The sequence below is a fragment of the Taudactylus pleione genome, unplaced genomic scaffold (assembly GCF_031769625.1).
Source record: "Taudactylus pleione unplaced genomic scaffold, aTauple2 ptg000306l, whole genome shotgun sequence".
NCBI classification, from domain to species: Eukaryota; Metazoa; Chordata; class Amphibia; order Anura; family Myobatrachidae; genus Taudactylus; species Taudactylus pleione.
In genome coordinates, this window is record NW_028284707.1 from 2,097,330 (window position 1) to 2,105,324 (window position 7,995).

Sequence of the window (7,995 nt, forward strand, 5' to 3'; positions counted from 1 at the left end):
GAAGTACTTTACTAAGGGCCTGATTCAGAGCCGGACGCTATTTGCGCTCGCTCGTCAAGAAAATAGGGGTGGCTATTCAAATGAACCGTTCGCTGTTTGCGGTCTGTTCACGCCTCTAGGTCTGAACGAGCGTACAAAACTTGCAGTCGTTTTTTGGGAAACTACGCCCCCTGGCCGCTCGCATCCTACGTCATGTCCGCTATTTATTAGATTAATCGAGTACATCGACCAGCGTATGAACTACTCGCTATTCCTGTGGTTGGTTTTTGCTACCACAATTTTGCGAGCAGTTCTGGCAAAAAAAAAACCCGTGACGTAGTCAATGACGCTGAAGTTTTAATTATGCACACCCATAAAACGCCCGTTTTGACCTTTAAGCACGCCTGCGTTCGGATCTCCACTCCCCGTTTTCAAGCACCTTCCCCTGTTACCACCCACATACGCCTCATTCTGTCACTCAAAATAGCAGGCATTCGCTATTTTGCGAGCACACGATTTTCGGCCGCACTGAGTGGTTCGCGCATGCGTATTACGATCCGTACGCATGCGCAGTTGGGCAAACATCGCTCGGAGCGAACGAGCAGCCACTTGCGTCCGGCTCTGAATCAGGGCCTAAGCTAACTTTTCCGAAGCACAAACACGTACATCTTTCAATGGACTTTACTAAAGTCACAAATGACACAATACACAATAAATGTATATATTTGATGGCAAATTCATTTTTATTTTGGGTTGTGTGATCTGATTGAAGTCCTCTCAGAGGAAAATGCGTAAAGCAGCCTATAATCTTCTATTAGGTAACACCATCTAAAGATGGCATTTCCCACCGGGTCCAAGCTCTGAAATGTATCACATTCTGGAACTTGGTAAATATGGAAATGCGTCTGAAACTCAGAAAACTGCATTTTCTGAGTTTTGGCAGCATTTTTGCCCATAATAGAACCTGTCCCCAGTGATTTGGACATTGCTTCCACACTTATCCTCTAATGTGGTTTCTGCTGTCTTCTCTGCAGACTCTTCTGTATCTATAACCGTGAGAATTATGTCTTCCTCTCCTCCAAATCTGCTGTCACACCAGGAGATGGTTTTGATGGTCCTAAAAATAGAACAGAATGTGTAAGTAATGTTACTTTCACTATACAATTCCCAAAGTATTTAAGCCTCTTAATTAAATTTTACCTTGTTTGAGAAGGTGTTTTATACTATAACTTACTAATAGGATGATTAATATTGTTTTGGGGCTGGCCCTTGTATGCATAATACATTGCAAAACATTAGTCCGGAATTTCCCAAACTCTGCCATTACAGACCAGGTTTTAAGGATATCCATGCTTGAGTCCAGATGGTTAAGTCAATTTTACTGAGGTGCTAATTAAGGCCCTCATTCAGAGCCGCTCGTTAGCGGCAGTACGCTCGTTCCGAGCGATGCTTGCACATCTGCGCATGCGTACGCTTTTTAGTACGCATGCGCGAACCAGTCAGTGCGGCCGAAAATCCTTTGTACGCTATATAGCGAGTGCCTGCTATTTTGAGTGACAGAATGAGGCGTATGTGGGTGGTAACAGGGGAAGGTGCTTGAAAATGGGGAGTGGAGATCCGAACGCAGGCGTGCTTAAAGGTCAAAACGGGCGTATTATGGGTGTGTATATTTAAAACAGCAGCGTCATTGACCACGTCACTGGGTTATTTTATAGCCAGAACTGCACGCAAATTTGTGGTAGCAAACACCAACCACAAGAATAGCGAGCAGTTCATACGCTGGTCGATGTACTCGATTAATCTAATAAATAGCGGACATGACGTAGGATGCGTGCGGCCAGGGGGCGTTATTAACAAATAAACGAGCGTATGTTTTGCTCGTTCGTTCAGACTTAGAGGTGTGAACAGACTGCAATGTGCGTACGGATCATTTGAATAGCCACCCCTTGTTTTTAAACGAACGACCGCAAATAGCGAACGGCTCTGAATGAGGGCCTAAGTCACCTATGGTCAAGCATGGATATCCTGGAATCCTGGACTGTAATGACAAAGTTTGTGAAACTCTGCATTAGTCTGTAATTATTTTGCGGTGTGTCTCTTGCCGTAGTTTGTTAGTAGTCTATAAAAAAAGTGTCAAGTGGCTGACTTGGACACACTTATCAAAGTATTAACACATTAATAATGTTTTAGATTATGCTGTATATGTCAAGATTATTTTCATTCATATTACCTTTAGCAATTTTTTAGCTCAGTGGTTACCAAGTTCGCTTCTCAAGGCACTCATTCAGTCCAGGTTTTAATTATATCAATGCTTGAGCACAGGTGGCTTACTTGGTACCTCAGACCAACATCGGAAAACCTGAACAAGCTTCCTCAGCTCCTAGATAATACCAACCTGTTACAGTGGAACAGAGAAAATAGGGCCAACTATTTTTTCCCTAAACACACTGTCTGCTTTAACATAAAACCTCTCAAATTGATTAATTCACTGTATATGAACTCATGTATTTATAAGAGTTATTTATTAATTGGTGATAGTAAGGTTGATATTTGATAGTGGACTGTTTGGCGCACTGTGAATGTGGAAATCGGTGACTTACAATGAAGACATTCATAAAGTTCTGATAAGAAACATAAGCAAATAATGAACACAGTGGATGTGATTTACTAAAAGCAACTCTGTTATCACCATGTTCAACTGAAGAAAGTTCTTAATTTTCTTTCTAGCAAACTGCTCAGTTTAGCATCATCTAAGGCAGTGCTCGAAGTGGGAATACTGAAGTGGGAGTATGGTAATTTTAATTGAACCCCCCCCCCGCAAAAAAAAAATAATAATACAAAAAATAACTTTGTTTAGGGATTTTGACAGTGAGATACAGCCTCTGCACCTCACGCTACTTACTTCCCTCTCCCACCCCTCTGCACCTCAGACTACCTGCTTCCCTCTCCCACACACCCTGTACCTCACACTAGCTACTTCCCTCCACCCACCCCCTGCAACTCACACAACCTACTTTCTTCCCTCTCTCACCCGCTCCTGTACCTCTTTCCATGTCCGGACTAGACTGTGCTGAAGGAGTCCAGTTTCTCCAGCTTGACACCTCCCCGGCAGTGGCGCTCCGCAATCAGCTCAGCAACCTGCCTCCTCCACTAGACTTGGTGCCGACTGTAAATCAATCACAGCACAGATTAGCAGCCTATCAGAAGCAGCCGCGTACCTGCTTCTGATTGGCTGCCGGCCGCCACCAAGTTTCAAAGACCACCCCATCGCCAATCATTCATTTTGATTGGCCGCTGGTTTGTGATTTGTTTACGACCCGCGTCGGGTTTGTTCAGTGTCGCTGCATGTGATTCTGTTCTGGCACCGGGATCTGTCACCCGGTGCGCGGTTAAGCCAGTGCTGCTCAGAATTGTGCCCCAAGTGGTACACATCTCCACTTAATGCCTCCCAGCGCCATCTGCCAAGCAGGAGGTTGGACACTGGCTGAAGTGGTGGTATGGCATACTGCTGTATACCGGCTCACTTCGAGTCCTGATCTACGGTCAATCATTAGATTGAGAGGACTATTATCTGGGTTTTTTTATGTGTGTCACTTTTGTGTTTGTGCAGCTTCATATTATTGTTCAGAGTTCAGCTAGAAGTACATTGCTCCCCTGGAGACTTTTTAAGAAATCCGTTTAGCCAAGTAGCACATTTGTAGGTGCACTGATTAAAATATATGTTTTTATAAGGCAGCAGAAAGCCCCCAACTAAAAAAAAAAACCTGACCCAACTTTAAACTGGCTGGCCCCTCAATGCTGTAGTGAAAATTAGCCCTAGGCTGCTCAGCCCAGTGATGATGCCTTTATACAACAAGACTGGGACCCTTGGAGTGCCAACTATACCACCCTATTGTTCCCAGTATAATGGACACAGGTTGCCCATTATGTCAAAAGAGTTAAGAAAATACATATCATTTCATATGAGATTTATATAGACTCAATATAGGTCGGGCATTACATATTCTTTCTAATGATGTTAAAGGCTGGGAACACCTACCATTGTCCTTTCTAGGGAGAGCCAATCTACTATAAAATACTACCCAAAACCCTCAATCACTACTTTATCAATTAAGAAAACAAAGTGATATTTTCTTGTGTGTTGTAACCAAAATGTGAACCAGCCGACTAAAAATGACCCATGACACCTACAGACATGACTATAGCCAGTCGTCCTCTCTACTATCTTCATTGATAGCAAACCACAAGCAATTAGGTGGGCCCCAGGTTTGATCCTTTTGGTGTCGGCCATTAGCAGCGTGAAGATAAGTTGTTCATTAAGAGGATTTTACTGGGGGTAGTCACCTTTGACAGATCAAAAGAGAAGGAAATGTTTTTTTTTTTTTATTATTTCTTCATATGGATTTTGATGGTTTAAGAAAGAACCCGGCAGTAGAGAGATAGCTGGCACTTATCAGAGCCTGTGTACCGACAAGAGTTTACTACTTAAATTAAATTTTCATCTTACGAATTTAGTCAATATTAACATATACACGCCGCATTAAAAATACCGAATATCATAAATCAGCCCTTGTGTGTGCCAATAACTTTGTCCTTTGCTATTACATTTTTTCTTGTTTTACAGTATCTAATTGAACCCCTTGTCAAAATGCAGTCAGCAGGTGTAAAACTCCATTATAGTTATGTAAAAGTTTAGAATTAAAAACACTTCATTAAAGAAGTTTGATGATGTTCACCCCACTGAGGGAAACAGGACTATAGAGTTAGCAGATATCAATAGGAGCTGACCAGGGTGCTGAACTACCAACTGCCCTGACAACACATACTGTACCTCACTGCAACCCTCTACGGCAGGGGTTCCCAACCACGGTCCTCAAGGCACACTAACAGTCCAGGTTTTAAGGATAGCCATAGTTGAGCACAGGTGACTTAATTAGTACCTTAGTTATTTTGATTTAACCATCTGTGCTTAAGCATGGATATCACTAAAACCAGGACTGTGAGGTGTGCCTTGAGGACCGAGGTTGGGAATCACTGCTCTACGGTGCAAATCACTGGGAGTTTTAATTCCATTCTCAGTATTGGTATTAGTTTGTCTCAGCATAGAATAAAAAGCAACTGAAGAGCAAACTTTTATTTCTCTCCTTTGGTGTTAACAAAGAGTTTGCATTTGAAGATAAAATAATATAATAGGTTTTATGATTTTACTATATAAACTAATACAATAAATAATATCATATGCATTAGTCTATCTGTTTTTATCAGTAATACTACAAACCAGTGCTGCTGATGTTTGATATTCTAATGAGAAACTCAGGTTGACAATATAATTGGCTTATTCGTCACTCGTTCATACTCTATAACCAGGGGCATAGGAACCGGTAGGGGATGGGAGTGGGGGGGCAGAGACTGCAGTTGCCCCCCATGATTTCTGTTGGGTGGGCAAAGACTTTGTTTTACCCCCACCCCCACCCCTCCCTATGAACGTCTACACAAAAGTGAATGGGGATGAATTAAATGAATATGGGGATGAAGCGATAATAGCTTTATTTGAACTCACCAACTGTAGACATTTCCATTTACAAAAAATTAAGTTATCTTCATGTTTGTTCTCTATACAGTCTCTTCTTGCAAATGCTTTGTTTTCTTTCTTAGTAGCCCCACTCATTCCGCTATCACAATGTGCAGTAAGCATAAGCACACACGAGATCGGGAAGCTGCACTTCCCACTGACTGTTCTTGTAAGTTGTACGACAATGGAACAGAGAGAGCGAATGATTACACCTGCGGACGGTTTAAAACGTTAGCAGCAGTCTCATAGTCGCCAGATCGTAGCACATACCAGATATTATAACACATACTGTAACCAGTGAGATTTAAAAATACTCCCAATTAATTGAGATAAGGCTGTCAATGAAATCTGAATAAAAACTAGGTTAATGACTATGAAAAATGTAAAGTTTTAAGATGAACAATTGAATGTATCTATCTTACTAACAGATATTGTACTAATTGGTAGTTAATAATAATATATTTATTTAATAAAGTATAAACAATGAAACTGGATTTGGCCAACCTCAGAAACACTGACAAAATGAACATAGGATTGGGAGTCTTTGTATATATACAGTCATGTTACAAAACTTACAACTGTCGTTAAATGAGAACCAAATGCAAGAAAAAGGGTCTCCAGGGCCTATAGCAGTCCTTGGTCCTTTGCCCTCCCCCCCATGAAAATTATTGTTCCTATGCCCCTGCTCATAACCAACATAAAGTAGAATAAGAGATGTACAGAGATATTTATGAAAGGTAGAAAGTGGAAGTTCGTATTACTTACATTATGGTAAACAAATTAATCGTCACTTACAACAATTGAGCATTTTGTCTCCTAAACGTAGGCGTAAAATGCACCCACAGAAAAAGATGCATTTGGTGTGTATTGCAGAGCTGGACAAATCTCAAGAGTCATTCAGTTCTGCAAAGGGTAACATATGCGTCAGGTGGATCCTAGGGCAAAACAATAGCATACTGCATGCACCAGATTTACACCAGGAGAGGCTTAGCAGTTATAGCAGAAAATGGTAAATTTACATCACACAATTTTTACACAATTTGTAGTACATTAATGAAATGTCATATTGATAATACAATCTGTGGGCCTGATTTAACAAGGAACGCAATTGCAAAGCTGCATGAAGGCAATGGCGACGACACACCTCCATTTTAGGAAATGGTTTTAGGAAATGGAGGCCATCGCCGCCCACACCCCGCCCACAAACAGCAGCAGACTATCATTCACTGACAGTCTGCTGCCGGTCTGCGAGCGGGATCACATAACGTCTGCGCAGATTCCCGAACATCACTGCTGAATCAGGCCCTGTGTCTGGATGCAGAAGTGTTATTTATGCTCTAAGAAAATACTAAGTCAAGTGTGCCATGTAAAATACAACTAAATACAGGAGCAAATAGAAAATAGTCAAACAAATAGTTCTAATTAAGTCTCTGACCCAGTAGCACAAGCAGGGGGGGGTTTCTGAGTACCTAGAAACCCCCCCAGCGCCGATACATCACGGTGCTGCACCATCATTAATATAACGAAGTCTCATTGTGACGAAACTAGTTTGGGCACTGGAGTGACGCTTGGTATTGGTCCCGCCAGCGCGAAGGAGAATGAGCCGATTACCCGCATCTACCATTAGCGGTCAGACGGATTAGAGGATATCTGCCGTGCGGTATTCACCTGGACTCTCTGTGATATGCTTGCTCATTTTAGACAAAATGTGAGTGTTCCTATTTAGAATGTAATAAATTCTTTGTGATTTAGTTTGCGATGGTGCGCTCCCTTTTCGTTGTGCCATAGATTCAATACGGCTCTGGAGGAGAGCTAAGGAGGAGAGCTGCAATATATCCCAATTAAATATACAGATTTAGAGCTGGTCGGGAGAGATACTTTTTTCAGTACACAAAGGAACTGATTTGCGCCTTGGACTCTTTGCTGTTATAATATATATATATATATATATATATATATATATAATGCAAGAGTTCGGCACTCAGACAAAGAATGCAGAGAGCGGGGTGCCTTCCTAAAAAGTTAATATACAATCCATTGATCTTCCTATGTGAGGTGTGGAAACCCCCCAGGGGTAGAACAAACCATAGGAGGCACTCCCTTAAGTGGTAACGAAAAATATATACTTATAACATGTTGAGGTTCAGTACAGAGGCATGTCAATGTTTCAAGGTCCACAAACCTTTTCGTCAGGACTGTACAACAGGCATCAAAAGATGCCTTATTGTATATATATATATATAGATAGATAGATAGATAGATAGATAGATATATATACAATAAGGGAAAGTCAGGCGGCACTCGAACCAAGTATCAGAAAAAATGACACAGAAGCTCCGTAGTATCAGTCAATGTTTCAATTCTATTCAAAGAATTTTCATCAGGACATAACAAATAAGACAATGAACACTTACCTATATAACCTCCACCAAGAACCCCTAAGT

The 7,995-nt window shown here is 41.5% G+C and overlaps 1 long non-coding RNA gene across 1 annotated transcript; it reads right to left on the reverse strand.

Annotated features, from left to right (window-relative positions):
- Positions 1–699: 699 nt before the first annotated feature.
- Positions 700–3,160, reverse strand: LOC148511438 (uncharacterized). The gene is made up of 2 exons (XR_015868725.1): positions 3,023–3,160; positions 700–1,096 (listed from the first exon to the last, which is right to left on the reverse strand). It is a non-coding gene; the product is annotated as an uncharacterized LOC148511438 (long non-coding RNA).
- Between the last annotated feature and the right edge of the window lie 4,835 nt (positions 3,161–7,995).